Below are 16,108 nucleotides of genomic sequence, written 5' to 3' on the forward strand. Positions count from 1 at the left end.
AGACTACTTCTTTGCTGGCAGTCCTAAAGGTTCAAAGTCCAGCTGTAATCACATTTCCCAAATATGTCACTTGCTGTTGAGTTATTTGTGCTTTCTGTAAACCAAGAAACTCAGCAAACTCTCAGTCTATTGTACACAGTCCTTTTGTTGCTGTGGCAGCCACGTGCTGCAGTAAAGTTCCACCCTAGGATGGAGGATCCCAGATCTCAGGCTCATGAGTTGACCATCATTAAGCTGTTCTCACAACCCTGGGTAACCCTGTCCAGGTTAACTGAGACTCTTCTCCCTATATCAGGGCTTTCCTATTCAAAGGCAAATAACCTTGGGCTTCCTTTGGCCAAACCAGGCAGAAGAGACATCCCTCAAATCCAGAAGGTAAACTCCATCTTTTCGTTCCTTAACTTGGTTAATAAAGTGCATGGATTTGCACAGGCTGTCCTTGTTGTATGTCCTCAACTTCCTTCACCACACAGACCTCCAATGAAACTCCCCTTTCCCATTCCTCCTGTATCACTCTTCAGTTTCCTTAACTGCAGCTAGGGCAGGCAATAAGCCGTCATTCTGCTGCCTCTGTTTGCCTTAACTGTGTAGAGGCAGTGCCTTTAATTAGTGCTATGGGTGCAGTTTTGCATCTGTTTGGAGCCAAACCCTACAGGTGGAGGATGTGTGGCCTAAAGGATTGTAAGCGACTCGGGGAGGTCTTCGTTTATTGTGTGAATAAGCATTTCCTGCACAACATGCACCGCGTAGTGCAGCAGAAATATTGTGGTATATCAGTCGCTTTTGATTCTGGGAGGACCGGTGCAGTTCTCCTTTGCTTCATATGTCACTTCCAAACCCGACACGATGCTGATAACACCTTTCCCATTTTGCATCCTATTACTGCCCCCAGTGACCTCTGCTTGCTGCTCAACTACAGCAGTTGCCACGAGAACATTCACAGAAGAATTTGGGATGTGCTTCATGTCTCTTGTCATCGGTTTGTTTCCCTTCTTGCCATCCTGCAGACTTTGCCCATTGGTCACAAGTGGATCCAAACACAGCATACACTCCTAAGGGAGAAGCAGGACTATATTTGTTGATATAATAGGGATATGCTGTAGTGATTTAACAGTGACACAACAGGATCGGAGGTGGCTGGATACACTTGGTTATTTACTGCATGGAGGGTAGGGTTACGCACACACCTACAGGAGGCCCTCCCATTGAGTCACGAGGCTCAGAGTAGTTCCCCTTTTTTTCTCATGTCTTCAGTCCACAGAGGTAAGGAGCTAGGATGTGGCTGGATCCTCTCCTAGTCCCAAGCTTGGTCAAGGCTTTGTGTGGAAGGAATCATACGTGCACGGTCCCTCTAAGACAGAACCTTAGAGAATACATGAAAGCTCCAAAGTAACCACGGGTGTCTTACAGAAGATCTGTATTGAGAAGGAGTCTTGATGTCAAGCTGCAAGGGATCTCTGTGCAGGTGTGAGCTGCAGAAACAGTCCTGCTCAAGGGCAGGTCCTGTGGTGCAGCCCGCTGCTGTGCAGCAGAGCTGGAGGGGCACTTGGGCTGCTCCCTCTTTTGGGGTAAGATGACTGCCTCCTTGCCGTGCTTTGTCTTAAGTCCCCTCTCAGTCTCAGCTGTTGAACTAAGTGTCAGCTACCAGTTGTTTCAGCCTCCCAGTCTGAGACAGCTTTGTGACGGTTCATCTCTTTGAGCCAGATTGTTTCCTGTGCTGCAGCTCACTGTCTTCCTCTGCAAGGCCAGGCAGTGCCCTGCAGAAGGGCTGAGCTGGGACTGGGACTGCTGCATTCCCTCACAGCTCCCCTGCCGTTTCTCTTCTCTCTGCAGGCTCCAGTTCAACTTCTGCCTTCCAGCCGTGATCATCCCAGCCTGCAGGAGAGCAGCAAATGGCCGCAGCACATCCAGTTGAGGTAGGGGTTGGGGAAGCAGGCAGGAGAGGCCAAGGGGCCAGGGATGTGAATGCAGGGGAAGAGGGAGGTGCCCTCAGCCAGCGTGTGTGTGCTGGGGACAGAAAAGCAGCTGGGGTGTGAGGTTCTGTCCTGTGCGAGCTGCTTGCCTGGGCCTTGGCTGTTCCCAGCAAGGAGCCTCTTTGTTTGCAGGAGCCCGTGAGCTTTGAGGAGGTGGCCGTGTATTTCAGCAGGGAGGAGTGGGCGCTGCTGGACCCTGTGCAACGAGAGCTCTACCGGGACGTGATGTTGGAGACATACCAGTGTGTGGCCTCGCTGGGTGAGAGCTTGTCTGCCTTTCCTCCTCGTTAGGGCACATTTGGCTGTGCAGAATGAGCCTCTGCAAGCCGGGCCTTGAATAAACACCATGCAGCTACATATTGACTCACACCACAGTGCCAGCAAGAAAGGAGATACTGAAAAGCATGAGTTTCAGAAGGGATTAGTATGCACGGCACTCTGATCAAAGCCACAGAGTCAGTGCTGGCAAGCAGGCATCAGCCAGGAGGGAGAAAACCAGCCCTTGTGTTGTGTGTTGCTTGGTGCCACCAGCTCCAGCTCACAGATGAATCCCTGGTTACTGCTATGGAATTGAGGATTTTCCATGCAATTGCCATCAACATTTTGATGCCTTGACCACTGGTAGACTGTAAGAAAACAAATAAGCTGTTGTAAAGTTAATTTGAAAGAAAAAATATCCCTTCACAATGTTCAGAGATGTCAAAACATTCTTTGCTCCAAGGGAAGCTGTAGGCACAGTGTCATTTAGACCTAAATGGTGGTTTCTCCTTGGGGAGGGGCACAGAGTGGAACTGTTGAACAGGCACTGTGCCAGCATGAGGGAAATGCTCTCTTGTTCCCTGTTTCTCTCCCTGAAGCTCCACTTCCAGCCCCCAAGCCCGTGGTGATCTCCCTGCTTGAAAGAGGGGAAGACACCTGGATCCCAGATGTGCATAGCCCTGAGGCCATGCCAGGAGACCTCAGCCCAGGTGAGGTGGTGGAGGGAAGGGGAATGTTGGGGCTGTAAGAGCCTTCTCTGCCTGTGTTTTATTTTGGGCACCATGTGCTATTGCTGCATTTCCTCTGTCATCCAGCAGCTGATGGGATCAAAAATACAAAGGAGGTTCCGCAGAGAAATTGTCTAGCGGAAATGCAGTGGAATCACATCTCTGAGGAAGAAATCAGAAGGGATGTCCAGGAAGTCCTGCAGCAAGGTCAGGGTGAGCACATCAAGAAGCCCCTGGGAAAGCATCTGGGAATGACACCGAGGAACCCAGTGGACTTCAACATAGGTCCAAAGCAGCCTGAGGAAACCAGGAGCAAGGATGTGTGCCAGATGAAAAAGCAGAATCCACGCACTGAGTGTGAGAAAAGCTTTAAACTGGATTCCAGCATCACTAGCCACCAGTGCACGCACTCAGCAAAGAGGCATTACGAGTTCTGTGATTCTGCAGAGAGCATGAAATGGAGACTCCACCCCACTGGCCAGCAGTGCATGTACACAGGAGAGAGAGCCTTTGAGTGCTCTGACTGTGGAAAGACTTTTACGGACAGTGGGAGCCTCACTTCCCACCAGTGTATCCACAGAAGAGAGAGACTGTACAAGTGCCTTGAGTGTGGGAAGAGCTTGAAAGGTATTTCTAAACTCAAAATACACCAACGTGTCCACACAGGAGAGCAACCATGTAAGTGCCCTGAGTGTGGGAAGAGCTTTAAGGATAGTTCTAAACTCAAAATACACCAACGTGTCCACACAGGAGAGCGACCGTATAAGTGCCTTGAGTGTGGGAAGAGCTTCAAAACCAGTTCCAGCCTCACCGTCCACCATCGCATCCACACAGGAGAGAGACCATTTAAGTGCACTGATTTATGGAAGAGCTTCAAAAAGAGTTCCAGCCTCACCGTCCACCATCACATTCACACAGGAGAGAGACCCTGCAAGTGCTCTGAGTGTGGGAAGAACTTCAGTAGCAGCTCTGAACTGAAGATGCACCAGCGTGTCCACACAGGAGAGAGACCATATAAGTGCTCTGAGTGTGAGAAGACCTTCATAAGCAGTTCTGATTTGAAGCTCCACCAGCGCATCCATACAGGAGAGAAACCCTATAAGTGTCCTGCGTGTGGGAAGAGCTTTAAAAGGCGTTCTGAGCTGACGCTGCATCAGAGCATCCACAGGAAAAAGAGACCCTGTGAGTGTCCTGAGTGTGATAAGAGCTTCAAAGGGAGTTCTGAATTGAAGCTGCACCAGCATATGCACACAGGAGAGAGACCATAGCTTCTGTTGGACATTTTAGAACATTTTGGCCAGGCCTGCATGCAGGGAGATGCCTGGGAACTTGTCTTTTCTCTCCCTCAGAGAATCCCATCTGCTGTGTTACCAGAATGTCTGCACCAGTGAGCTGAAATGGCAGGAAGCCTTGAGTGTGAGAAGGGCTTTGTGCCGAGCAGAGAGCTCCTCACACTCCCAGAAGAACTTCATGCAAAGCTCAGTCCTCATTAAACATTGCAGTCTACAGGACAGGTAGCGACTAGGAGTGCATCTCCTGCAGGAAGAGTTTCTCTCAGTGCTGGTGCCTCATTTCTCGTGGGAAAACCTCCAGCAGGAGATACTCTCAGGATGCTGGAGAGCCCGGGGATGAGGGAGACCAATGCTTCTCCCCATGCAGGAAGAGTTTGCAAAGGAGACGGCATCGCCGACACCCTCTGCAGAAGGGACTTAACCCAGGAGCTTCAGATGGCCTTTCCTTGCTGCCCAAAGCACTTCTCTCACCATGCCCGCTTTCCACTTCTACTCTTCCACCAGCTGCTTTTTGATGCGGTTTCCTAGTGGAGAAGTGGTTGTGTAGGGATATGCTGTGTGTCTGCGGGCATGTGTTGCTCTCAGTCATTTCTGAGCGCACTCATGCATCCCAGAGAAGGGTCAGCAGAGCAGTAACGTGGCTCTTGGAGGTTTTCTGAGAATCTTCTGTAGTGGAAAGAGAAGGGGGTGAATAAAGTAGAGTAGAGTGTAGAGTGGAGGATCACCTCCTTCGACCTGCTGGACACACTCTTTTTAATGCACCCCAGGATGCCATTGGCTTTTTTGGCTACAAGGGCACACTGCTGGCTCATGGCCAATCTGTTGTCCACCAGGACACCCAGGTCCCTCTCAGCAGAGCTCCTCTCCAGCAGCTCTTCCCCCAGCCTGTACCGGTGCATGTAATTATTCCTCCCTAGGTGCAAGACTCTACACTTGCTTTTGTTAATCCTCATCCGGTTTCTTACTGCTCAGCTCTCCAGCCTGTCCAGGTCTCTCTGAATGGCAGCACAGCCTTCAGGCATGTCAGCCAATCCTCCCAACTTCGTGTCATCACAAACTTGCTGAGGGTGGTCACTATCCCCTCATCAAGGTCGCTGATGATGTTTAACAAGACCAGACCCAGTACAGACCCCAGGGGGACGCTGCTAGTTACACGCCTCCTGCCAGACACTGCACCGGCAATGACAACCCTCTGCACTCTGCCAGTCAGCCAATTCTCAACCCACTTCACCGTCCACTCATCTATCCCATACTTCCTCAGCTTTATAAGGATGTCATGGGGGACAGTATCAAAAGCCTTACTGAAATCAAGGTAGACTACATCTACCACTCTCCCCCTGTCCACCCAGCTAGTGACATCTTCATAAAAGGCCACCAGGTCGGTCGAGCACGACCTCCCCTTGGTGAACCTATGCTGATACCCCCCCCCCCCCCCCCCCCCAGCTATAGCAGCTCAAGTTACCACCTATCAGCCCAGCTGTACTACATGCAAGTCTAAAGCCTTTGCAAAAAAACAGCAAATATGCAAAGTCATTGCCAGAAGTAGCATCTGCCACAGAGCAACCTTAATATCAGCACATTGGAGAAAACAATACAGGATCACAGCTGAGCCCACACATTGTAGCCACAGAATGTAGGCCACCCCAACCCACAGAATGATACAGCAGTAGAAGTCTCCAGTGTCATGGTCTTTTTATATTTACTTGTTGGAGTAAAAGCCCATTTTAAACTCTTGAGGTAATATAACACATGTTGATACTATCATAGCAGCACAACCACAAACAGAAACTATCTGTAAGCAAATGAAAATAAAACAATCACATAGGGGGTCTCTGAGCAGGAGGTCTGAATGGTACCTGATTCTGCTGCTTATTGAAGAGGGACCTCACCCATTATAGGGGTAATGGAACCAATACAAACACAGAATCACAGAATGTCAGGGATTGGAAGGGACCTCAAAAGATCATTTAGTCTAATCCCCCTGCAGGAGCAGGAACACCTGGACCAGGTCACACAGGAGTGTCTGGGCAGGGTTTGAATGTCTCCAGAGAAGGAGATCCCACAACCTGTCTGGGCAGCCTGTTCCAGTGTTCTGTTACCCTTACTGTGATGAAGTTTTTCTCCTGTGTTCCAGCTTGTACCCACTGCCCCTTGTGCTATCATTGGACGTCACCGAGAAGAGCCTGGCTCATCCTCCTGACACTCACCCTTTACATATTTATAAATACTAATGAGGTCACCCCTCAGTCTCTCCTTCCCTGTGCACAGGTGGCAAAGAAGGCCAATGGCATCCTGGCTTGTATCAGGAATGACGTGGTGAGCAGGACTAGGGAAGTCATCCTGCCCCTGTACTCAGCATTGGTGAGGCCTCATCTCAAGTACTGTGTTCAGTTATGGGCACCTCAGTACAGGAAAGACATGGAGGTGCTGGTGCAGATCCAGAGAAGGGCAATGAGGCTCATGAAGGGCTTAGAAAATCAACCCTATGAGGAGAGACTGAGGGAGCTGGGGCTGTTTAGTCTGAGGAAAAGGAGGCTGAGGGGAGACCTTATCGCTCTCTTCCAGTATCTGAAGGGTGCTTACAGTGAGAGTGGGGCTGGTCTCTTCTCACTGGTGAGAAGTGACAGGACAAGGGGAAACAGCCTCAAGTTGCACCAAGGTAAGTTTAGGTTGGATGTTAGGAAACACTTGTTTACAGAAAAGGTAGTTAGGTACTGGAATAGGCTCCTCAGGGAGACGGTTGAGTTGCAGTCCCTGGATGTGTTTAAGAGCCATTTGGATGTGGTGCTCAGGGATATGAGTTAGCAGAGGGTTGTTAGAGTTGTTAGAGTGCTGGTTAGGCTGTGGTTGGACTTGATGATCTTCAAGGTCTTTTTCAACCTGGGTGATTCTATGATTCTATGATTCTCCAACCTAAAGAGACCCAGCTCCCTCAGATCTGTAGTCCCCCAGGTTCTCCTTATGACCCTTCTTGTATATGGGAATTTCTTCACTAGCAGATTTAATCAGCAAGATCAGTGGAGATCGATTTCCACACACCCTAGATAACCCTTAGAGGTCTTTTCCTATCTGTATGATTCTATAACTCTAAATCAACCTGACCAAAAATCATCTAAACTACTTAGAGCAGCACGATTAGGCATGTTTCCAAAAGCAGCCACATACCTGCCAATGGACAGGAAATGACTAAATTCACAAAGGCCTTAGGTATGTAAATAAAATAAAATGACAAAGAAAAAACTATACAGCCAATCTCAAGCAAAATACAAGCAGTCCTGGTGCTGGCTATTGAGATCACTGTGCATCCACATAAGTGTAGCACAGGCCAACTTCCAGTTCTTAACCAGACTCTTTGAGAGATCAAGCCACACTTAAATTAGCATAATCAAAAGGATCAGCCAATATACTAAGTACAAAACTGTAGGTTTATTCAGCCCACTCACCACCCCAAAAAACAAACCCCAAGTTCATTCTGTACCCCCACAGCATAAATTATTTTAGCACTGCACTCAGTTCAGAAAGGATATATTAAAATTCCCACTTTTTTTTTTTAACTTGAACAAACCATTTATCTTTTACGAAACTCGCTCGCAGAGAGTCTTGAGATAGCAAACTCATTTTACCAGAAGACAATCATTTGCTTTAATTTTGCAGGGCTTTTGTCCCCAATAACACAGAGACAGGAGGAATGCTGCAAAAATATTTTTCTAGAAGAGAGGAAAATTCATTGATTTGTATGTCATTGCACGTTGTTAATAGTTGTTAATATGAAAGTGTTTCTGGTACTGATAAAAATTTCCATTACTGGATCACCTTCTACGTTGTTGCTACATAGATTCTACATTTAGTATTTAGATATTGCCAGTCACCAATGCACTTTGGGATTCTTAGGTACTCAGCCCCTGCTGACAGCTTCAGTGTTAGAACAGTGGATTTCCACATGATGTGAGCCAGAAGAGCATCACAAGAGCTCTTGAGCACAGCATACCAAGGCCTGAAATCATCACAGAATGGTGTGTGTTGAAAGAGCCCATTCAGTTCCTCCAGCTGAGGAAGAGAGCAGCCATCTGGGCTGAGGCCTGTCCAACCACAGCACTCAGTCCTGCACCTTGCAGACATCCAGAGGTGCTCTGGGTTTGTCTCAAAGCGAAGGCTGAAACACACCTATTTGCCCTTACAGTCAACAGCACAAACCTTATTACTGTGTTACAACTACACTGAAAAGAAATTCTATCTGCCTTTCTCTTGAAAATCCCCCTTTTACAGCCCACGCCTTTTAACACACAGCATCCTTCTTGGAACCATGGACCCAATAGCACTCCAAAACCAATATCTGAGTCCAACTAAGGTCCTTCAAAAAGCTGCTAACATGTAGATTTTGGTGATAATTTGATGAATGGATTTGTTGAACAAATTGCTTTTACTGTGTATTGATAAAAACACAATCAAAGCTATTTTTATGCCTAGAAACCCAAGTCTTTGGCATGGCTTCCTATGGTGGCTTCTCTGAGGTCAGCAAATGGTTAAGCTCACAGTACAGACTTCTCTACAATGAAGCAGTAGTAAAGGAATCCTTCTGCACTAACATGATACTGATGGAAATCAAGTAGATCCAATGCTACTGCTGTTCTGTCCAGCTTACCTGAAATGAGCTAACAAGCAGGTAAGTTCCTGCAGGAATGGATAGAACCACAGCAGCCACATAATCACAATGCCTAATTCCCTGTGGACATTCAACTAGAAACTAAATGGCCACCAGCCAACATGGGTTTGTATGATTCATATGTAGTGAAAGAAACCCTGTGGCTGGAGTTAGAGATAACACATAGGATGTGAGGAAGAGTTGTTGGCTAAACTTTCAATGCCCAGCACCAAGATGAGTTTTAGCCCTATTTTCATTAACACCATGAATGACCTCTGAGTACTGTAAACAAATCAGCAGCTTCCAGGGCCTACGCAGTGCAGCAGGAGCAAAAAAAGCCACTGACTTCCTTGTCTTGGACCCCCACCACAAACAAAACAGGGCTAAAACAAAGGTGAAGCTTTATCTACCAGCAGAGATTTCGGAGTTCATTGCAAGAAGTGAGATTAGGATTGCGGGTGTTACATTTAAGGCACAGAGTGTTCAAAGACCAGCCCCTTACCCACGCCGCATCACAGACCTCAAGCCTCACCGTGAACATAAGGACGTGCATGACATACCATGACACTGAGTCCTGAGCCTTCAAACACTCCTGAACACAAGAAGCAATTGCAGGGAAATTAGACCATTAGAACAAGAAGCCACAGAGAGAAAAGTGAAGGCGTTTTTTGAGTAGCAGCTACAAAGTGCCTGATTACTCCACTTGCTCCCCAAAGACTTGCTTCCTACACCCCCACCCCCCCCTGCAGACAATGTTAAAATAACTACTGAAGAAAACAATCCCAAAACTCTTCACATAGTTCAAATACTTCACCTAAAAGGAATTTTGATTCTTACATCTCAGACTGCACCAGCCCTCAGCACAACACACACGTTTACACCGTGGTGCCTGGATTGTGCACACAGAAGGCATGGAGCTGCAGAGCTGCTCATGGGCCTGGGACTACAACAAGGAGATCTGCCAGCTCTGAGTATGTTTTCCTCTGAAAAATGCCATGCTGGTCCTCCTCTTACTCTTTTAAAGTGCCTTTCCATAGCCTACATGAAAAAGAAGTCCTCCTGCAGCCAAGAGACACGTACCTGAAAACCTATGTTGCTTCTTTCCAGGACTGGAGCTCCAGAATATTTCTACCTTGCCCCAGAGAGACCACATTAGTAACAGCAGCAGCTCCCCAGCAGTACTCAGTCAAACCAAGCAGAGAAGCTGTGTGGCTGAATGAGGTATACAGGGTTTTAAAAACATCATTCTCCAAAGAGCATCAGTTGCTCTCTGTTACAGTGCTGCTATTTGAAACCTGGAAAAGCCTTTCCATCCCAGAGAGCCATATCATCTCCTTCCAACAACTGGGCTGCAGCCAAACTATTGCAGAAACCTTCCAAGAGAATAGATCAAGCCTTGCATTCCTCAGCAGTGATACTCAATAAAAATCCATTCATCTCCTTGGGATGCAGAAAATTCATGTCTCAGATGAACATCCTTTGTGTAGGGTGGCAGGGTTGTATTTGTTTCCCTGAAGACCTTCAACTGCTAAAACGCAGCCATAACAGAGATGAACTCTGAAAGCCCAGAAGTACAGGAAAAGCAAATGGCCAGGAACCATTATAGCCAAATTATGCTACAAGACTTTCCCTTTCTTTCTAACACCTGGCAATCCTTGTATAGGGGTAACAGTAGCAAAAAGAAGTGTTCCATCATATAGAAAGAATTAACAGGCTGCACCATTGCTGCTCAAGCTCTCAGCACTGATCTCTGCAAAATGTTTCGGGGAAACATAATGCAATTTGGAAAATGCTGCATCTTTCACTACCCCTTTTCATCTTGCTTTTCATCAACGTAACTTCTGAATGCCTAAAACTCTAACAGAACCACCACAGCAGGTACAGCCCTTTCCTGTAGCAGAACACATTTCCTGTCCCAGAAGGTACAGCTAGTTCAACAAGACTGGGGACGTTTGCCAAGTTTGCTATTAGGAAACTTGCTTGGATCGGATGAAGATTTCAGCCATTATAGAAACACACTGCAGACTATGCTGTAGGGCTCACAGACCCTGCGTCAGAGTACAGCCACTCAATGCAGTTACACAAAATTTACAGTTACACCGCTCATCGCACATCATGACCACACAGATGGATGTTAGAATTATCTTTGAAATGACAGCATCTATCCCCACTGTCAGCACCACCAAGGCCAAATGAATGAGCACTTACTGCACTGGTTAAATGACACACACACACAGTGCTAAGTTCTCTTGCTCTGGGACATTTTTGCACACCTTAATGTTTATCAGTTGGCCTGTTGGGGAAGAATTGTATCTGTATTGTAGAAGGACCAATACTTCCATTACAGCTTTTGCTGCTGTCCTGCCCACCACTCCACACATCCCTCCTGCGCTAATTGCACTGCAATAAGGAGCACAGAGAAAGCTCATTGTTAAGAAAGGAGGGGAAAAAAATGCAAGCTTATTTCCATTCAGAGGCAGATCTGCTTTGAATGGCAGCCCCCACATCTGACCTGCATCTGAACAGGACTTAATCACAAGCAAGACAGCCCCCTTCAATTCCCACTAGAGGTTTTCTAACTACCGTGTATGTCTCCCCCCACATCTACCACAAACTCCTTTCTAACATAAATCTCTGAGCTACACACAGGCTACACAGCACCCCCAGGAAGCCAACAGCAGCGCTGCAATGTGCTGAGCCCACAGTCTGGTGAGATTCAGCTCTTGGTAATGAATGTTTTCATTAGCAAAATATATTTGTCAGCTTTTATATGTTACAGCAATTTTACAGCGCTCACCTAAATAACACACCAGACCAGATCTTCACACAGTCACAAAATTCAAGGAGATATCCCAAAAGCAAAGTGACCCCACCAGTCATTCCTGAGTAAAACAATCTCCACTGCTCACAGGAGACCCAGAATGTTTCCTCTTACCCATACGCACATTCACAAGGAATGGATAGCTAATTTTAAAGTGACTGATACAGTTATAAAAACTATATGGGACTTCACACCTTCAAAGCACCGTGTATTTAACTGTTGTGCACAAAAAAACCTCTAAACCATTATAAACATTTTTAATTTCCTATTGCACAATTAGATTGGAATTGAGACACTTTATCATAGTTTAAGCCAACACAGGCTCAGAATGTCATTTATTCTACACATCCAATATCTCCTTGTTTCCTGAGCTTCGGAAGCACTTGGAACAGTCAGGAACTGTATGTTAAAAGCAAAAGAATCTGGCCCATTTGTATTGGTGGTAACTATACAGGCGTTAACAAGTATGGTAACTACAAGGATGGTAATAGAAGTATAGAAGAGATAAGGAAAAAGGGAACTCACCAGTGATGACACTAGGAGCTGAGGCAATCTTCACTAGCAAGCAATCTCCAAGAGATGCTGCCTCAGTGAGGGTCAGCCCTTATAAATGAGGTCTCAGAGGAGGTGGAGTCGAGCTCCAGCCCTCCCGGGAGCACAGCTCCATTACTCTCACCTGTGCTCCCGCAGCTGACCCCACACTTGCCTCAGCTGATTAATCAGTGGTTCACGCTGTGATTACCAATCTCCCATACACCATTACAAAAGGTAAAGATCAGGGAAGACCGAAGTGTTATAGGCAAGAGTGTCCCAAGTCCTAAATCTCTCTTTTCACTTTTCAGAGAAACACAGCACAAAATCTGCTACAAACAGAAATTAACATGATCCCCTTCTCGTCCCAAAGTTACTCAGTTCTAACTTATCCGAAGCAGTTTTACTAAGGGTTATTGAGACAGGATTTTAACAAACTCAAAATCCTCTTACGGGAGATCCTTTTCATCAGATTACTTTAAAAGGATTAAAACTGCTCCCCGCGCAACTATCCCTGATCTGCTCCCAAGTGCTTTCCTTGCGCTGTTCCCCCACGCTGTAACAGGAGCTCCCAGCAGCCGGCCAGGAGGGATCAGCACTTCTCCCCTACCTGAGAAGTCTGCAGAAGTCTTAGCAAAGTTGCTGAAAGCTGTCAAGCACATCAGTCCTACGAGAAAAGTGGAGGTGGGAGACACATCTGGGCAGAACATCCTTAATAATCCTCACGGCTTATTTTCTTCCAGGGAGAAGGAAAGCACTTTCTACCCCAATTCAATGCTCATTGCCCGGGGAAAACTATTAGTCCCATTGCTTGGAAGGATCACAGCCAACAGCCAGGAAGAAAAAGCAGCCGCGCGTCCCCCTTTGGAGTGAATGAATCGCACAGGGTGAGGCTGGAGAATGACGCCAGCCCACCTGAGTCCTGGCAGCAGACCCAGGGTCCTAAAGGCCATCCCTCCGCCCCGCTCGATGCGAGCTCCCAACATGCGGCTGTCACACAGGACCTCGAGGGATAAGGGCTATGGGGGAGGGCTCTGGGGGCTGATGTAGAGAAGCCTGGTTGCTGTTACATTAGACTCTTCTCTCTCTGGTGCAGAGGGACAGAAGGACAGGGAGTATTTTCAAAGCAGGGAGCCCAAAACAAAGTGTCTGAATATACACGGATTTCTGGAGTGGTGGCACGTGCAGCTGCTGCTGATCATGTGCAGCAGTGTTCTGCCAGGTTGGTGGCAGGGCAGCTCTTTGGTTATAACCAGTGCTACAGCTGATCCCATTGGGGATACTTGGCACTGGTCCTGGGATCAAACCTTCTTGGATCTCATCACAACAGGTGCCAGCCCACTTATCCAAAACGCTGCTTCCTTTTGACAGCAGTCGAGAAACCTCCAGCCCAGCGCGAGAAAGAACAGCGGCCACGCTCCAACACAACCAGCCATTCCCAGCCAGCGGCCGCCTGCCGCCCCCCCCATGTCGCTGGCCGCGTTGTCGGCCTCTACGCCCCCCCCGCCCTTTAGTCTGCCTACGTCGCTCGTCGCGCCCCCGCCCTTTGCTCCGCCCACGTCGTTCTCTGCGCCTCGCCGTGCCGCCCCCCCCTCATCGTGCGCGGCTGCGTCTGTGCTGCCCGTGTGTAACGTGGTTAAAGACACGGACGGACCGAAAGCAGGGGATCGTTGTGACCCCGGTCCAGTAGATCCAGAAAGCGAATCGGACGCATTTCCTCCTGATGATACTTTGTTTGGAGCAGGAACGACAAATTTCCCTACAGCGTACTGTGATGTCTTAGAGCAAGGCAGAAAAGAAACAATATTAAGGGGTGATGCTGACACGTTGCAAACCTTTCCTGTGTTGTATCAGCCGAATCAGGCCCCCTGTTGGGAATCCCTGCCTTGTGAGGCAGTGAAGGAGCTAAGGGAGTCAGCGAGAACATACGGAGTTCAGTCAGCCTTTACATACAATCTTTTGGTTGCAAACAGTGACAGTTACTCTATGACCCCTCACGATTGGAAAACTGTGTTAAGGATGATCCTCTCTCCTATGCAATACACCGTGTTTGTGACTGAATACCAGCTACATAATTTGACTGATACCTCTTTGCCTCAAATTGGGACAAATCCATGTGGCACAGCACCTCTTCAACTGTGGCAGACAGATGTCACTCACGTTCCTGAATTTGGCTGTCTAAAATATGCACATATAACAATAGATACTCATTTTTCTTACGTATTTGCCACAGCACATACAGGTGAATGCAGTCATGACACCCGTAAACACTGGTTATCTGCTTATGCTGCTATGGGAATCCCACATACTACAAAAACAGATAATGGGCCTGCGTATACCTCTAAGGCCACTCAAACTTTCCTCCAAGAAGGGGGTGTTAAACATACTACAGCCATTGCTCATTCTCCCACTGAACAAGCTATCACTGATCACATTTATCAAACATTGAAATCCGTTCTTATTATTATTAAACAAAAAAGGGGGAATATGGGAGACACACTACAAGAAGTATTGTGCAAGGTTTTGCTTGTTTTGCTTGTGCTGAATTTTTTGAAAATATTATGTAAGGTTTTGCTTGTTTTGCTTGTGCTGAAGTTTTTGAATCGTGTTCATACAGATACAGCTTATGTGGATCGTCATTTTGAGGCTTCCCCAGTGCAAAAGGAACAGCCTATGGTTAATGTTTGGAATATGGCCACAGGACTTTGGGACTGTTCCCTACCACTGACAATTTGGGGTCGTGAATATGCTCGTATTTCCACAGGGACTGGCCCTATGTGGGTTCCAGCATGATATCTTCGGTCTCATCTGAAGGCAGAAAATAGCATCCAGCCTTTATAGTAATTGTAATTGTGTGTTTCTTACTTAGTGGTATTGCTTTGTAACTTGCTGTGTTATAGATAATATTAGTAATAGTCTGACATAGTGTGTGATAGTGATAGAACTAGAGGGAATGGTTTTAAGCTGCATCAGGGGAGATTCAGGCTGGACATTAGGAAGTATTACTTCTCAGAAAGGGTAGTCAGGCATTGGAATGCACTGCCCAGGGAGGTGGTGGAGTCACTGACCATGGGAGTGTTCAAGAAATGCTTCGATGTGGTGCTGAGGAATATGATTTAGCCAGGAAGTATTGGTAATGGTTGGACTAGATGATCTTCTAGGTCTTTTCCAACCTTGATAATTATGTGATTCTATGATTTTCTGTTTTACCAATGCAGTCTCAAGATTTAGAGTTTAAGGCATTAGCTAGGATGTTGTGTGCTTCTTCTATTTTAGTAATAGATCAGATGTGTATTAAACAGGATTTGATCTAATCAATGCTAGAATCTACAGGAATAGCTCTTTTAATGTTTTAGTACTGTTTGGTTATGATGTTATTAGCCTATTAGTTAGCTTTTCTTAATTTGCAAAGACAAAACCTGGAAAGGAAACCCAGGCAAAGAGATGACCCTGTATCATAGAACGGATATCTCTTTTACATCCAATTAATTGGGATCTGAAAATATAACCATGCATCATTTTAGAGGAAAGTGCACGCTAATAGAACTAAATTTGATAGTTTATTCTGTTTTCTAAGCAGGTGTTCCACTTGGGCTCTATATCACGCACTGGCCATGCGGATATGGTGTACAACTGGAAGAAATCCTTCAGACCCTGAATGCAGGAGAGAATCTGTGATGGGTGAGAGAGGAAATGTGCACCTTGAAGCAGGGGACGCCCTGCTGGCACTACCTGTCACATCCACCACCAACATGGCTTGCTGTTTCTCAAGGGTCAATAAGTAATAATGCCCCTAGTGATACTCTAGTACATTTGTCCTCTAAAATTGGTTCTATTTGACATGCTATTCCATTAAATTGTGC

General features: G+C 46.8%; 1 pseudogene; it reads left to right on the forward strand.

The window, feature by feature from the left end:
* Nucleotides 1-3,288: 3,288 nt before the first annotated feature.
* LOC146755342 (uncharacterized) overlaps nucleotides 3,289-16,108 on the forward strand; it is a 58,731-nt pseudogene continuing 45,911 nt past the window's right edge.

The sequence above is a fragment of the Coturnix japonica genome, chromosome 33, assembly GCF_054131305.1.
Source record: "Coturnix japonica strain WE chromosome 33, WE-NBRP24, whole genome shotgun sequence".
NCBI lineage: Eukaryota > Metazoa > Chordata > Aves > Galliformes > Phasianidae > Coturnix > Coturnix japonica.